The following is a 17,049-nucleotide window of genomic DNA, read 5'->3' on the forward strand; positions in this document are numbered from 1 at the left end:
TGAGACGAATAGCGGTCGGCAGGATGGGTCAGAAAACAGTTCCTGAGCCTCTTCCGTCCTCACTGGCAGTGCCGACCCCCATTCCGTCCGCTGGGGGCATCCCGCAAAGCCTGGGTTGCAGAGCCCCGCCCAAGGCCGCCACTTGCCTCGCTTGCTCAATCCCCTGTCCACTGCAGTCCTGCTCTGCCAGGCCCCGCGCACCCGCGTCCTGACCGCCATGACAATGATCCCGGTCCAGCTGGCCCAGCGCGTCCTCACATGGGGGGTGGGGGGGGCGGCCGTGCACACACTGAGCGCAAACCTCTGGATTCCAGCCGAAGACCACCGCCATTGCCCCAGGGTCCTAGTCCACTTTGGGCGGAGGGAACAAGTCCTTTGGGCGACAAGGCCAAGAGCGTCACCCTCCCCCTGCCCCCCAGCCCCATCAGCCTTGTAAGCGGGGGGCGGGGGGGAGCAGCAGGAAGCAAGGGCAGACAGATGCATGGATGCATGCACTCACCCCACCCATTGCAGCCACTCTGGGTGACCGGCTCAAGGGGCCGACAGGTGAGGGACAGTCCTGGGCCACTCTCCAGGGGCTCATTCTCAGCACGAATGGGCTTCACCTTCCAGAACCATCTTTCCCACCCAAACCACCTGCTGTCTCAGGAAGAGCAAAGGCTGCGGGCAGGGGCCTGAGAGATAGTACAGGGGTAACATGCTTGCTTGCATGCAGAAAAGCCTGGTTCAATCCCCGGCACTGGTGGTGACCCCTGAGCACTGCCAGGTACGGCCCCAACCTCCGCAAAATCCTGAGCAGTAGCAGCCCAGTCACCTGTCTTGACCCCAACCTTGCTGGCCTCACAGCCTCCTGGAGGCAGGGAGCATTTATGACGACCCCCCACTCCCTCCCCATTCAGCCTCCAACACTATGACACAGCCCACCCAAGCAGCGGGGGAGAAAGTGGGCATCACCAAAACAGACACCGGGAAGGAATAGGGATTCTCGGGAGCCAAAAGCCAACACTACCGGCTTCCTCAGAGGGGCGCGCGGTTCCCGGCGGGGAGCCCAGGAGCCGGGCACAGAGAGAGCGGGTGAAATGGGGCTGCCGAGACCACCCCACTGTGGTCTGTCCTGAGCCCCTTGATGCAGCCCAGGGCCAGGAGGCTGCTCTGCCTCTCAAAGGTAGGTCCACACCCCAGGGTTCTGCCCCTCTGCACCTCCTGACCCCTAGACCCCACATCTGCCCCCACCCACTCCAGAGTTCTAACACCCTCTAACAGTGGGGGGTGGGGGATGTCCTCAGAGCCCAAGGGGACACAACTGATTCCACTGGAGGCTGGGCCACCTGTGCAAGCCCAGGAGCAAGGGCTCAGAGTAGCCCACCATCGTACAAGGGCGGGGGTACAGCTCAAGAAGCCCAAGACCAGGGGCTGGAGCGATAACACCGCGGGTGGGGCATTCACCTTGCACAAGGCCAACCCAGGTTCGATTCCCAGCATCCCACATGGTCCCCCAAGCACCGCCAGGAGTAATTCCTGAGTGCATGAGCCAGGAGTAACCCCTGTGCATGGCCGGGTGTGACCCAAAAAGAAAAAAAAAAAAAGAAGCCAAGACCGTGCCTTGCATGTGCCAGGCTCAGGATTCGATCCCGGCACCACATACCCCCCTGCACACTACCAGGTATGGACCCTACAAAGCAGCGGCCCACAAGAAAGGCGGCACTCGGACCCTGCAGGAATCAAGACCAGGGTCCCGCCTCCAGGGGAGAGGCGGGCAGCCTGTGATGTTCCAAGGAACCGAGGCCAGCCCTGGGAGTGACAAGCCCGGCTGGATGTGGTCGCTTTGTCTATTTTCTCTTTCCAGACCCGTGTACACCCGTGTCTATGGAAACACTGTGTTCTCTCTCTTCCTCTTCCTTTGCCTTCTCTTACATCCAAATTTCTGCATGGCGACTTTAGGGTCTTCGGGCAACAACGTTCCATGGGAGTGAATTTGAGGGGTTCATTCTGGGGGGACAGGAATTGACAGGTTGAGAGTGGGCCCCCCTTGTTTGGGACAAGGGGCCTGCCAGCAGGAAGAAGGATGAGGGGGTCTTGATGGGGCAACAGTGCGGTTCTGCTACAGTGGAGGAGGGGACTCTCTCTCTGTGTGTGTGTGTGTGTGTGTGTGTGTGTGTGTGTGTGTGTGTGTGTGTGTGTGTGTGTGTGTGTGTGTGTGTGTGTGTGTGTGTGTGTGTGTGTGTGTGTCCTTTCCCTTGGTCAACGAGCGCAACACAGACCTGTCAGCAGGGGGCACTACAGACACTGGGGGAGGCGGCTGTTCCAGAAGTTCCCACCAGACCCCACAGCCCCTGTGGCTGCCCACTCCCGCAGCAAGGACGCTTCTCCGGCCCTGGCGGCTACGTGTGTGCAGAGGGTCCCAGGCCACCCGGCCTCCAGCACGACACCCCCTCACAAACAACGACACTTGGACCCCAGAAAGGTGTCCTTGCAGCAAGCTCCAGACACCTGCTTCCTGCGGCCTCTGTCCACAGGGCACCACGCTGGCTTCTCAGTCACCCAGGCAGTGTGGCCACGCCCTCTCCATCAAAGTCAGGATTTTGGCCCTGGGCGGCCCTCCGGCTAGGGGGCTGCCTCCTGGCGGAGTGCTTGCGTCTGACCCACCATGCCCTGCACCTCTCTGAGCGCTGCTGACCTTCCAGGCCTGTCCTGCCTGGAACAGAGCTCCCCCCCCAGCACCAGGGGCCGCCTGGAGCGCTGCACCCCTGCCTCAGATGCTCTCACTCCAGCCTGCCTTCTGCAGCGCCGAGCCCTCTGCCCTGCCCCCGCTTCTGGACATTCAAAAGCGAGAGGATTCTCCACCCTGCATCCTCAGGCCTCTCCCGCCACCTTCCAGGCCGACGGCAGTGTTGCCACCACCACAGCCGGTGTGGGGGAGAGGGGCTGCCCCCGGCCCAGGGTACTGGGCACGCAGGAACCAGCACCCAAGGTGAGGGAGGCGCCGACCTGCTCTGATTCGTCTTGGTTTGCTCTCTTGATATCGCCTCCTGGAGAACCCGCAGACTGAGGCTTCTAGAACCACGTCCCTCCTCTCCCGTGAGACGGTTTCTCGGGGTGCGAGCGGTACCACCCCGACCTCAGAAGCCACGCCCTGGGCCCCAGAGAACAGACCCCACCTTCCCCACCCCATCCTCACGCCTCTTCTTCACGCGTCCCTTCCAGGCCCTTGTTCGGGGTCTTCTCCCCCTCCCAGGGTGTTGCCCTCCTGGTTCGGTCAGCGCAACTGTGCACACGCAGCTCCCCTGATGTCCAGCTGTTGGCCGTGTTCTCCACGGCGGGCAGTGAGGGATGCCCGGCTCGGTGTCGGGCTGGCCAGGGCCACGCACACCTTCCCCGGAGGAGGGGAGAGTGCGGGAACCTGGCCTCTCCGACCATAAAGAAGGAAACGATAAACCCTGGCCGAGAGACAGGACAGCGGAGAGGCGCTAGCCACTGCGATGGTCAATCCCGGCACCAGAGGGTCCTCTAGGCCCTGCCAGGAGTGATCCCTGAGTGCAGAGCCAGGAGGAAGCCCTGAGCACAGCTGGGCGTGACCCCCACCCACACCGAGAAAGTCAAATGAAAGAATAAAACGAACCCCGCACCGCCCTCTCTGGTCTGGTCTGACTGACACGGGGGCTCCCTGCGGGACCCCAGCTTCGGGCAGGTCCTGATCTCCCGACTTAGAGCCCCGAGCCCTGACTAGTCCTGAGGCACACACCTGTCTCTCCTGCAAAAGGGGGAACCCAGGCGCCCTGTCTCCCCACCACTAAGGGGGGGGTCTTCCGTCACTTCCTCTCGTGCGGCCCTCGCGCGCCCCGCATGCACAGATCCCGGGGCAGAGCTTCGTGTCCTGTTCCGGGAGACCCTGGAGGCAGAGGGGACCGTGAGAAATCACCCCCAGGCAGCTGCAGCATCCCCGGCATACTGCTGCGGGCCTAGAGTGACTCCCCACAGCCCCCAGTCGAGGGCTCCCCAGGACACAGCGCAGCCCCGCCCCCGTCGGCCCCTCCTCCCGGCCAAGCTGGCCCCGACCCCCCCGCCCAGGTCGCCTCTGAGAAGCCCCCCAAAGGGTCTGCGGGACCTGGGAGCTACTGGTGGTGCCAGACAGAGCCCGCTGCTGCCTGAAGCACCCGCTGGTGCCCAGTGGCTCCCTCTGCCCCCTCTGCCCTGTTCCAGACCAGATGGCTTGCGCAGGAGCCAAGGGAGGGAAGGAGGAGCCCAGGAGTGCAGGCAGTGTGCCCCAGAATCACGCACGCTGCCGGGCAGCCCTGGCACGGCTAGTCCACCTTCAGCCTCACCCACGTGGCTCACGGCCTGCTCTGCCCCTCAGAGGCCTCACAGGCCCCATCTGTGCAACGGGTGACCGGACAGGTGTGTGCTGAGGGCAGGCTCCTGCCGGGCTAATCTCACCCTGAGAGGCCCAGGGAATGTCAATGAAGTGCCGACGTCCAGAGGCTACGGCCACACTTGGGAGGGGCTGCCTGAGACTGACCAGTAGCCTCCCGCCCAGCTGAAGCCGCAGCAAGTGCCCAGGGCTCCCACCCACCCCACACTTGAGCAATCTCTACAATGCAGCCCCCACCTGCCACTGAGGCCCTGGGTCTGAGACACCCAGAGGCACACGGACACACACACACACACACACACACACACACACACACACACGGACACAGGCACACAGACACCCACACACATGAAGACAGGTACACGGACAGACACACATGCAGACACAGACACACACAGACACACACAGGAACATACAGCCTCACACACACATAGAGTCATACAGACACAGGCACACACAGACACAAATAAGGCACACGCAGTCACATATACAGACACAAGACACAGATATATACAGACACATACATGCAAGCACACACACACAGACACAGAGGGACACCGAGAATACAAACACAATGTGTTTGTGTGTATGCCACACACAGTCACACACACGGGTACACACACTCACACTCTCACACACACACACACACACACACACACACCCCACACGACACCACATGCTCCTCTCTGCGCCAGCGCGGGAGGCTCCCAGGCGGGGCCTTCCCCGCACATGCGCCCCGCATTTCACCTACAGTGCGGGCCAAAGAGGCATTTGGAAACCAGCTTGGAACCTCCGAACCACTCACAACACTGTTCGGCAAGAAAATACAAAACATTGCCCTATAAACAAACATTTGCACTAGAATTCCTCCCAAGCCCAGGAAGGCCTGTGCTAGAAAACTAACAGAGCAGGAAGGGAAAACCGCACCAACTGAGTTTGCCACTGCAAAATTAATACCAATTACAAAAACATTTATGGGAACAGCTTACCATTTATACCTAATTACCATGCAGCAAATTATGCATCTCATTGAGGCTCCGCCAGATTAATTATGCTGTATGCTGCCTTTGATGACACCCCATGCCCTCAGCCCAGGTATGCCCCAGCTTCCCCGATGCCGCCTGCCTAGATGCGAACCCACAGACAGGCCAGAGAGGTGGCCTCTGCGTCCCTGTCACCCAGCCAGGGGCTCTCGCCAACAGCACAGCACAGGGGCATGCCCATGTCCCCCTCCGGACGGAGCTGTTCCCCCAAGCCCATCCCTAGACCCACTGGAGCTCTGCACCCCTTTCTCCAGCGTCTGGCATCAGCTGGTGGGCACAGGCCCAGCCCACCCGCCCAGGCTGGAGACAGACGGGGCCCCTCTTACCCATGGCCATAGGCAGCTCTGCTCGGACGCCTCCTCCTTTATTAAAGAAACAGAGTCAAGCCCCAAATGTCCAAGTAGCTCGGCAGATGCTCTTCAAATACACCAGGGTGGGGCCAGTTTGGGCAACAAGAGATGAGGACAAACAGCACCTTCCCAAGGACAAGGATCTCCAAGCTGACGGAGGGGACAGGCGAGAGAGAACACGAAAGGAACATGGTGGGCATGGGGAGGGGAACGGGATGGCAGGACCCCCACACAGCCAATGCAAAGGCGCCTCTGCACACACAGCAGACACCGCCAGGTTTCACGGGTGGAAGAAATGCAATGCCAGCCCTGGAGGTTGTGTCCACTATGCAGGTGGGAAAACTGAGGGAAAGAGAGGGCAAGTCTGTCTGTCCCCGAACACAGGCAGGGACGGCACGAGACCACATGGCCTCCTGCTTCTGCGGGGGCTCAGCGTGGCTGCCCGGCTCCCACGGTTCCAGAAAGTCTCTGCCCTCTGATGCTTCTGCACAAGGCTCTTACAATTTGGGATTTTTTGGTTTTTTTGGTTGGGATGCCACACTCAGTGACGCTCAGGGCTGACTCCTGGCTCTATGCGCAGGGATCACTCGTGGCAGGCTCAGGAGACCACCTGGGATGTCGGGGATCGGACCCAGATGGACCATGCACAAGGCCTGGGCCCTTCCTGCTGTCCTATTGCTCCGGCCCCGAGCTCCTTAGCAGCCATTTTTCTGTCTTTTCCTTTTGCTTTGAAGCCCCAGGCTGCCCCCACCCTGTCCCACCTGGGCTGGGAACTCAGGGCTCCTGTTTTGGGGGGACACTTCTGAGACAGTGGCTCAAGCCCCAACACCTCAGCATTCCTGCTGCAAAGGACGTGAGTGCCCAGTGTGGGGGAGCCCCGACTCCTGCCCGTGACAGACTCCCTCCCTCCTACAGCCAATCCAAGCGGCCCTGAGTCCCACGCCAGCTCTGCCTCCTGGACGCCTTCCCGGACCTCTCCAGATCCCCACAAGCTGCCCCTGCCAGAGGGGGCACTGGCCCCCAAAGCAGTACCCCCTCAGGCCCCCACGGCTACTCCCAGGGCTCTCAGCACCATCTGCCCCAGGGGGCTTGCCCCCACCCCAACACCTGCCAATGTGCAATGTGAGACTTCAGGGCTCACAGGGCCCCTGCCAGCTTCACACCCGCGTGCTGCCCACAGGGGCAGGAAAACGGCCTTAGACCTCTCAGTGCCTCCTTGTCTCTTTTTTTTTTTTTTTTTTGCTTTTTGGGTCACACCCGGCAATGCTCAGGGGTTACTCCTGGCTCCTGGCTCTGCACTCAGGAATTACTTCTGGCGGTGCTCGGGGGACCATATGGGATGACGGGGCTCAAACCCGGGTCGGTCGAATGCAAGGCAAACAGCCTCCCCACTCTACTACCACTCCAGCTCTCACTGCCTCCTTTGAGAGCCTGTCCTGACCCACAGGGGGATGTTCCTCCCGCGCCTCACAAAGCCCCAGACACACACACACTGCTGCGCTCCCCTCTCCCCTGCTCTCCCTGCCAGGCCCCGCCCCTCGCGGGGGCCCCCTTGCCCGGGAGCCGGGCCTCCTGGCCCCTGGTCTGTCTGGCCCGCACACAGCAGCCTCCAGCTGCTGGCTGGGCACTGGACTTTATCTGTGGGCTGGGAGTTGGGGCCTCGGGAGAGAAAACTCCAGATCTTCAGACTGCATCATGGGAGCTGCTTGGCGGCACGTGGAGCCCAGCCCTGGGTGGGACAGGGACAGCAGAAACCCCGAGTGTCCTGGTGCAGCCTCTAGAAGCAGGCCAGCCCTGGGGTGGCGTGGAGGGGCTGGGGCCCGGGCATGCGTGCGTGCGGCTGGCGGCAGGCCGCCACCGCTGCGTGCCAGCCACCGGGCCTGGATGCAGTCTCGGCCCTCTGCCGCGTCCAGGCCAGCAGGCCCAGGACCAGGGGGAGGCTGCGGCCTGCTCTAGGTCCAAAGAGACCAGAGGGCAGGGAGGGGGTGGCCGCGTCCCCAGCGGGCAGCAACCCCAAGGAGACTGAGGGGGCTGGGGGGGGCACAGTGGCGCAGAGAGCCAGTGCTGGGGGCTCCGAGGCCCAGCAGCTGTCGGCCTTGACTCAAGGGGCCTGGATCAGGGTGGGAGGTGAGGAGGAGGGACCCCAATTATCCTAGCCCAGGTCCTTGGTGGGCCTGGGGGCCACTATCTCTCCTTTAAAGGGGTGATCACAATGACAGGGCCTGATGGCTCCTGGGGCCTCCTTGGAATCCTGCACGGGGTCCCCAAGGTCACCCGCAGGCAACCCTGCTGTGACCCCTCGTTCATCCGAGCCCTTCCCCGTCATGTGTGGGCTGTGAGATATTTCATTTGATTCCGGCACGACTGGTACACGTGGGGGCTGCTCCTCCCTGATTCAGGGGGGAGACACGTGGGACCCCTAAGACGTTGGGCTCCCACAGGAAGTAGATGGCGGCAGGGCCGGTGGCTTGGCAAAGCCCATCTGTCCCCACCAGTGAGGGCGGGCATCCAGTGTGCTCATGCGCTGTCTGATGGGCAGCCAAGCTCCAAAGGGGCCCTGGCTGGGTGGGGGTGGGGGCTGGGGAGACGCGTGTGGGCGCAGTTGCTAAGCAACAGGCAGCGGAATGTGGCGCTGCCCTCCTCACCTCCCCACCCTGTCACCTGTGCAGAGCTGGGCACAGCCTGAGCCACATGCCAGAGTCCCCTGGTGGGGCCTCCTGAGACCCCACTTTGTGCTCTGTAGGTCGTGCCCTCTGCACACCCTGCCTGGCAGATTCCCAAGCACCGTTCCGGCCCAGTCCCGGGGATGGGAGCACTTGAATCACAACAGTCCACGAGAGGGACCTTCTGGAAAGATCCTCAGCAAGCTCTCCCTCACCCAAGGGTCAGAACTAAGTTTTGTGGTTTGGTTTGGTTGTGTAGTACAGCTGTAGTATAGGGACCCTACCCGGCAGTGCTCAGGGCTTACTCCTGGCCCAGACTCAGGCATCATTCCTGGAGGGGCTTGGGGGACCATATGGGGTGCTGGGATGGAACCCAGGTCAGGCCTGTGCAAGGCAGGTCTGCACCACCCCTGTTCTAAGCCACCGTCCTATGACGCCAACTTGGTCCCCAGTGACTGGAGGGGTCGGGGTGTGGCCAGCAGGTGGTTTTCCACCTCAGCAGGGCCTGCCGGAGTGGGGCTTCCTCTGTGACCTTCGCAGAAAAGACAAGCACCCCTTAGCTACTGGCCTCAGTGGCAGTTTCTCATCTATTATCCAACAGTTCATCTTCCCCTACAAAGGGCGGGGGGCTGGGGACAGTAGTATAGCAGACAGGGCCTTTCCCCTGCAAGCGGCCAACCAGAATTCAATCTCCAAAACTTCACATGGTCATCGGAGCCTTACCGGGAGTGATTCCTGAGAACAGAGCCCTGGGTAAGCCCTGGAAACTGGCAGGTGTGGTCTAAAATCCAAGACCAAACAAACGGAAAACAAAAGTATTTCACCTTTCCAGGCCCTGGGGTGACTCCCAAGTCTTTTCACATTCTTCACCAGGAGTTTGAGAAAGGCGCAGTTTTAGGGCCAGGAGTGTGGCTCAGTGGTAGAGCACTGGCCTGTGCGAGACCCTGGTCCTGCAAATCTCAAGTGTTCAGCCCAAAGGTGTGGTTTTACTTTTGTTACTGCCCTGGAGAGCTATGAATGTATGCATAACCTCCTGTGTACGTGGAGCTTTTCAAAGACTCCAACCATGTATGAAATGCCCAATCTGGCTACAGGTTGGCTATATCCCCTTCTGGGACTTTCCATGTATAGGAAACCCACAGATATGTACATCTGCATTTGTTTCTAAGAAATTCTATTAAAATGAGCGCCAGAGAAATAGTACAGCAGGTAGGGCGCTTGCCTTGCACTTGGCCAACCTGGGTTCGATAACCCAGCACCCCACATACTCCAGGCACTGCCAGGAGTAGCCCCTGAGCACCACCAGGTGTGGCCCAAAACAAACAAGACAACTTCTAAATTAAAAAGAACTTCTATAAAAATTGCAATGACTGCATCCCAGCTTCACCCCGCAAACATCAAAACCATCAGAACACACACAGACCGCCTGGCCCATTTCCGAAGCCAAGTGGGGGAATAAACATGGAGTCTCCTTTCGTTAGCTCTGCTCAGGATCTGTAAAATTAGTATCACAGGATCAGCCCTTCACACAGGGCTGCAGGATCCCCCTCCCCAGGTCCTCTGAGTAAACTGGGTGACCCACACCCCCAGGGCCTCCGGCCAGCCTGCCCCAGCGCTACCGGAACACGCACCATGATATCCCTCAGCTTCTCATCCATCCTCAACCCCAGACCTGACTCCACCATCCCCAAAAGCGCCTTGGAGCATCTTTTAACCTTTTCAAGTTCTGGAGGGCTGGAAGGAACCCCATGACCGAGCAACTCTTCTGGCCTGGGATGTCTGTGCACACCAACGACACCCCCCGCAAACATCCGGCCCTCGTAGCCATCCCCCCACCCCCCAGTCATCCTCCCAGCAGCATTGGAGTCTGAGGTGGGGCGTCGGGACATGCAAGTTCTGGCCCTGCCCTAAGTGAGGGTAAGCCACGGTCCCTTTAGCCCCACGCACCCAGATGGGGCCGAATTCCACAATGACCTTGACATTTCAAACAGAAACACGGGAAGATCAATAGCGACGGGGGCGAGCAGGGCCATGACCAGAGGACAGCGAGGCCAGGAAGGTAGTGACCGACGGGAAGAAGCCGGGAAGAACGCTGGGAAGGCCCAGGGGTCGCGGGGACCTGGGGCGAGGGAGCGGGCGGAGTCCCGGCCTGGAAAACTTCCACTCGGCCCTGATTGGGCGGTGAAGGCCGAGGCCCCGCCCCCCACCGCTGCCAGCCCCGGGCGCTGCGGGCGGAGCCGCCAGGCCACTGGTCGCGCGGGGCACCTGCGGCCACCCCCGGGGGCGCCCCACTCCACGCCGGGGGCTCGGTTCTGCTGTACCGTGCTGGGGCGGGGAAAGAGGGAGGTGAACAGGACGGAGTCACGCTTCACCCCCCCACCCTCCATTTTCCCGAATGTTCTAGATGCTGGGTCCGGGCGACAGGGCAAGATACATTCCCCGCCCCCCTTCCACTCACATTGTGATTGGCATCACTGGCATGCAGACCTTCCCTGGGTTCCCCTCAGTGGCCACCATCTCGGGCTCGATGGAATGGAAACCTTGCTCTGTTTCTCTCCAAGTCTGAGCCCTTAAGCTCTCTGGAATATAAAGGGGCACCAAGACGCGGGGCAGCTCAGCTGACCCCCCCCCACACACACACACCTTCCGCCCCTAAAACCATCACAAGCAGGGCACTTCAGAGCCATCCTCTACCCCATCACACCCAGGTTGGCCTGGCCTCCACCCTAACTGCCTTCTCCCCCCAACCCCCAGCCCCGCTTCCTTCCCCGAGGCACCACGACTCAGGGACACAAGGCCTTAGGCGCCACTTCTCCAAAGGCCTCCCCAGACGCTCTCACTGGGTGTGACCTCACTCCTCCTGTGGGGACTTTATTTCTTCCTCCTTCTTCCGTGACCTTGACCCTGACCCATGCCTGGTCATTAGCCGGCTGCCTCCGAACTCACTCCGTCCTCCCCAAGCCTGGCCTTGACCCAGGAGAGGGCAGGCCTTGAGCGAGGGTGCGCAGAAGGTGGACTCAGAGACAACCTGTTGACAATAAGACTCCTTAAATTCTGCACCCGGCTGCCAAGCGGAGCCGAGGAGCCTGCCAGCGGGGACATCTCTGAGGAGGAATCAGCACTTGACTCATCTGCCCCAGGTTTTGCACAAGAGGCAGGAAGACGTACGCGCTCTCCCTCGAGCACTTCCTGCAGTGCGTCCCCGGAGGCACCCAGACTACGACAGCAATCACGGATGCGCACAGGTCACCTAGGAGGGCCGTTGAGCCGGTTCCAGGTGGGGAAACTGAGGCTTTGGAGAAGTCCAGTCCACTGCCCCAGAGGCGGTGACTGCAGGGATATTTCAGAATGCAGCAACTCTGCTCCCTCCCCAGGCACTAATGCTGTCTGGAAACGAGCAAGCAGAGCAAGCAGTGTTGACGTACCCCCCTACCTCCGCCTCCCCCCCAGCTTGCCCTTACACACACACACACGTGCACACACCACAGTGGCGTTCCAGCACACAGAACTAAGTGGAGGGCAGCGTGGATACAAGGACCTCAGACTAGGCCTTTGGTTATTTTGTTTTTAAGGGTAAAATAGAGAAAAATGACTGAAAACAAGCCACCGAGGTTGGGGACTTGAGAGGAATCTGGCACCTCTGGTTTCCATGATAGCCCTGGGGTGGGCACAGGTCTTATCTCCTGGATCTGAGGAGGGTGGGGTCCTGCCGGCTGCACCCTGCTCTCTGGCTGACCCCAAGCAGAGGCTGGAGACCCACTCAGACTGGGGGCAAGGTTGGGACCCCGGGTCACACAAGCCACCACGGCAGTGGAAGAGCAGGTGATGGGCCCACACACCGGCCCTGGGCAGCATGGCCATCTCGGGAGGAAACTGGCCCTGGCTCAGCCCAAACAGCCCCCACCAGCTTCAAGCTTCTCAGAGCTCAAGGTTCTCTTTCAACCCCAAAACCCGGTGCTTGGATCCCAAAGGAAACATTTGGGGCCCAAGGATGGGGAGCCGGTGGTCTATTTTTAACACACCCATTAGAGAGCCATGCTGCTCTTCGCCCCCCTCCTGCCTGGATCCCCCCTTCCAAAGAGTCTTGGTGGAGCCCCAGGCTCTCGCTGGGCCTGATCCGGGTCTTCCTGGGAGGCTGAGCTAAGGACTGGCCTGGAAGCAGCTGGAGGCCGGCAGGCCAAGGCAGAACAGGGAGAAGGGCCCCCAGACAGGCCAGTCACTGGGGAGGGGACAGCGCAGATGCAGACGCTGCTGCAGGTGCTGAAGAGGCCCCAGGGACCATCTGCTGTGGGATCCCAGGCCACGATGTTGGTCTGGTCTCGGGACATCACAGACTCAATAGGTACCCCCTCCCAGCACAGCCCGGGGGGCGCCCCGGGGCAGGCCGGCCCAGGGCCTCCAGACCTGGCAGATCTAGTCTCTGGAGGCTGCTCAGAGGACCCAAGGCAGTGATGTGTGACTGCCCTAGAGAAATAGGCCGGGTCCAGAGAACCAGGCGCCCAGTGTTAATGGACTCAGGGAGGAAACCTTGGAAAGGAGGCGCAAACACAGAATTCCACCTGAAACTACACACACACACACACACACACGGACCCAAAGCCCCACGTTCACCCCCTCCGAGGACTGATCAACCTGCAGGGCAGGGGGGGGGGCAACTCCACCTCCTTCCGCACCCCTGCTTTTGGGTGCTCAGCCACCGCACCCCTGCCCCTGGGTCTGAAATTCCACAACAGCACTAGAGCCACCCGAGCCACCCGCCTGAGGTTGCAATGGCCTCCAGGCCCACCCCCACCCCACAGAGGAATCCTGTCCGAAGCAGGGCGGGTCCTCCTCCTCTCTGCGGGGCTCTGCCCCACAGAATCCCTCACCTTTTCTAAGCTCAGCCTCCCCCTGCCAGGGGCCAGGCGGCGCTGCGAGGTAGCTCCCGCATCGAGGGGCTGAAGGCCTTCGGCGGGTGGAGAGGGAGGGCGACCGGGCCGGGGCCAGTGGGGCCTGGGAGGCGCAGGCGAGCAGGTGCCAGCGCGGCTGAGCGCGGCCTGCAGCCCTGGCCCCGAGCGGCACGTGCGCGCACACACATGCTCACGTTTCGCTGTCAGTCACACAGCCTCCCTGCGATCTGGAGGCGGAGGGAACCCCCCGCCCCCGCTCCCCCAGAAAACTCAGCGGGAACCACGGGCAGCCCAAGCCTGCCGTCCAGGTGGCCGGAGAGCGGGGGTCCGCCTCACCGCCGGCCTCCCCGACCCCAGGGGCCAGTCCTGACACTCCAGCAAGCGCGAGGCGCACACACAGCGTCGCAGGCTGCAGCTGTCACATCTGCCCGGGCGGGAGGAGGCACCCGGAGCGGCAGCACCTGATGCCCGGGATCGCTTCGCCGGTTCCCGGGCTGGCAGCGGGGGTGAAACCTGAACACTCGGACTGTCCCCCAGGGAAGCGGACAGCAGCCGCCGGGCACCACGGGCAGGGGCAAGCTGGGTCACCGGGCGGAGGGCGCTTCTCCCGAGGCCTCCCAGGCCCGCAGGTCTGGGCGGGGGCGAGGTGCCAGGCTCTGGGGCTCCAGCCCTGGGTCCCCCCACCCCCCTGACGCAGGCCCGAGCTGCCCAGCGGGGTGCACGGCGCCATCTTGGGTCAAGGTGCAGGCCCAGGGGGCTCCCCTCGGGAGCTGGGGCGCGGGGCACCCCTCGCACCCCGCGCGCCCACACCTACACGGCGGGCTTTGCAGCAGAGAGGCGGAAGGACGGAGGGGATGGAGGGGGAGAGGGGAGAAATCACGGAGGGGGGAGGGAAGGGAGTGGGTGCCCCTAGGAAGGGAGGCTCCAGGAAAGCGAAATGCAGTTTGGCAGCCCGAGGGCCGCGGGCCCCAGCGATGGGGGGCTGGGGGAGGCCGGGGGCGGGCCCTGGACCCGCGCCAGCCCGGTCCGCGCAGAGGGGAGGGCGGGCAGGGCGGCCGGGGGGGAGGGGAGCCGGGGTGAGGGCGGGACACGGACGTCGGCCGCCCAGCGGCTGCCCAAGCTCGGGGGTCTCCCGGGGCGCGGGGGCCGTGGGGCGGACGACCCCGCCGCGCAGCCTCGGGGAGGCCACGTCCTTCACTGTGCAGATGCGAAGCTTTCAAGGACACGTCTGCACCGGCCCGGCGGGGGTGCGTGTGCGCGAGTGTCCGCGTGCGTGTGAGTGTATGCGGGGGGCGCTGCTGCAGGGGGGCCGCCCCGCGCGGGCCCCCCCTTACGCCCCGACCCCCGCCGCCTCGCCGCTCCCAGCCCCGGCCCCGTGGCGCCCACCCCCGCGTTTTCCGGCCCCCGCGGCCCCGGCCCGGGATCTCCGCCCGCCCCCGCCCCGCCCCCACACTGCGGCGCCGCCGCCGCCCCGGCTCCCACGGCCCGCGGCGGGGGCAGGGAGGAGCCAGGCACGGCGTGGCCCCCCCCGCGCGCGTCGCCGGCCCTCGGCGGGGAGGTGTGCCCCCCGAGCGGCACTCTCCCCACCCCCGCCGCCCCTCCCAGCCCCGCCGGCACCCCGCACCCCCAGCCACAGGTGGCCGGAGCGAGATCGCGGCGCGGCGCTCCCCGGCCCGCCTTCGGGGGCCTCTCGGGTCCCCCGCCCGGCCGGGCCGGAGAGGGCCGGGAGCCGGGGGGAGGGGCGGGGGGCCGGGTCGTGCCAGGCTGCCATTTTCTGCCGCCGCCGCGGAGCCTGCGCGGGGCCCGGCCCCCGCCCCCTCCCCCGCTCCCCGCGGGCCGCGGCGGGGGGCCGCCCGTCCCGGGGTCGGGGTGCGCGCCCTCGGGGCGCCCGCGCCGCAGGCCCCAGGCGGGGCGCGGGGGCGGGGGCCGGGCCCGGAAGACGGGGGCGAGCAGGCCGGGGCCCCTGCGGCAGCGCCGCGCCGAGCCCCGCGGCCGAGGGGGCCCCCCGCGGCATTGTATCGACTTGAACTTGAGCCCGGAGCCGGGCGGGGGCGGGGAGGGGGCTCCGCGCCGGGCGCGGGCGGGACGGGAGGGGGCGCCTGCGGGGCCCGCGGGGACATAAACAAACCCGCCCGTCCCCCCGCGCCGCCCGGGCCAGCCCGGCCCGCCGTCGGCGCCCGCAGCCCCGGCCCGCCGGCGCCCGGCGCCCACCGGCCGCGCTCCGGGAGCGCCCGGCCCGCGCGGGGCACTGCCCGCCCGCCGCGCCGCTCATTACCGTGTGGCCGGTGGGGTCGGGCCGGGCCGGCTGCGCGCCCTGCTGCCGCGGCGCCGCGTCCCGGCTCGTCCTCTGCTCTGGCCGCCGCCGCCCGCGCGCCCGCCCTCCCTCCCGGCCCGCCTGCCTCGCTCGCTCGCTCCCTCCCTCCGCTCGCTGTCGCGCTCCCTCTCTCCGCCTCCTCCGCCGGGTCCCCCCCTCCCACCCTTCTCTCCGCCTTCCTCCTTCCCTCCCTCCGGCCGCCGCCGGCCCAGGCCTCCGCCCGCCGCTCGCCCCCCGCGGCCGCGCTGGCCCCGGCCCCGGTGCTGCGTCGCCGGCCCGGGAGGCAGCGCCGACTGGGGGGCCCCGGGGCGCCGCGGCGGGAGCGGCCTGGGCGCGCGGCCGGTCCTAGCGCCCTCGGCCCGACGCGTGCGGCCCCGCTGCGGGGCGGAGCGGGGGTCCCCAGCGCGCGGCACGACCCCGCGCCGGACCCCGCGGCGGCGCCCTCCCTCCCCCGCCATCGGACGCCGGGCCCGAGCACCCCGCCTGGCCCGCGCTCCCGGGCCCTCCGCCAGGGTGCAGGGAGGGGGCCCGGGCGGCAGCCCTCTCCCCCAGGTCCCCCCGCGGGGCGCTCCGCTACCTGGCGCGGCCGCTGCGCTGGGTCCCCGCATCCAGCACTGGCCGCAGGGACAGCGGCCCCTCCTCTCCCCGGGCCGGTGTCAAGTGCCTCCCCCCCGCAGCCCGCGGAGCCCCCGGCGGCCTTCGCCCTGCAGTTCTCCCGACTTCCACCAGAGCCCACTGCGCTCTGCGTGCCTCAGCACTGGGGCCGGGGACAGCAGCGCCCGCCCGGCCGCGCCGCCACCCCCGCCAGGTGCCGCCGCCAGCCCAGGCCAGCCCACTCGCCACGGCCAAGGTCGGGGCGCCAGGCCCCATCCTGGCCGTCCTGGAGGCGCGAGCACCTCTCCGGCCGAGCCCCCGGGAAGGGAGTGAGCTCCCCGTACCTCGCGGTGTCCAAGGAGCGTCGAGAGCCCCCCACGCGCTGGGCAGCGGGAGACCGGAAGATGTGCCGGGGTGGGAGGTCGAGCTAAATGACATTGAGGCTCGCTCCCGGCGCCAGAGACTCCCTGCACACCCCCACTCCGCCCTCAGCCTCACTTACTCACCTCTGCGTGGGGGGTGTTCTCCTCCTATGCCATCCTGGGATGCAGGGTTGCTGAGTGGGGCGGGGGGGGGGGGGGTAGGGGCGCAGCACTGCCCTTCATTTGCCACCTTTAGGGTTCAGTGTTGTACACCTGACCTTCCCCCCAATCTGGCTGCCCCCTTTTGCCTGCACCCCCACAGTCTTCTCCCACCCAGCCACACGTCAAGCCCGGTCACCCACTGATCCACTCAGGTATCCCCTGGCCCACTGTGGGCAGGGGCTACTGAAGGAGGCCCCCGGGGAAGGTCACAGGCACAGCAGCCTCCTTCTAAGGCTTCTGGGT

The 17,049-nt window shown here is 64.7% G+C and overlaps 1 protein-coding gene across 1 annotated transcript in view; it reads right to left on the reverse strand.

Annotated features, from left to right (window-relative positions):
* DNMT3A (DNA methyltransferase 3 alpha) overlaps positions 1–16,692 on the reverse strand; it is a 97,406-nt gene extending 80,714 nt beyond the window's left edge. The window contains exon 1 of the mRNA XM_055123559.1: positions 16,567–16,692. The gene's annotated coding sequence lies outside the window, so the exon portion shown is untranslated. The remainder of the gene's footprint in view (positions 1–16,566) is intronic.
* Between the last annotated feature and the right edge of the window lie 357 nt (positions 16,693–17,049).

The sequence above is a fragment of the Sorex araneus genome, chromosome X, assembly GCF_027595985.1.
Source record: "Sorex araneus isolate mSorAra2 chromosome X, mSorAra2.pri, whole genome shotgun sequence".
NCBI classification, from domain to species: Eukaryota; Metazoa; Chordata; class Mammalia; order Eulipotyphla; family Soricidae; genus Sorex; species Sorex araneus.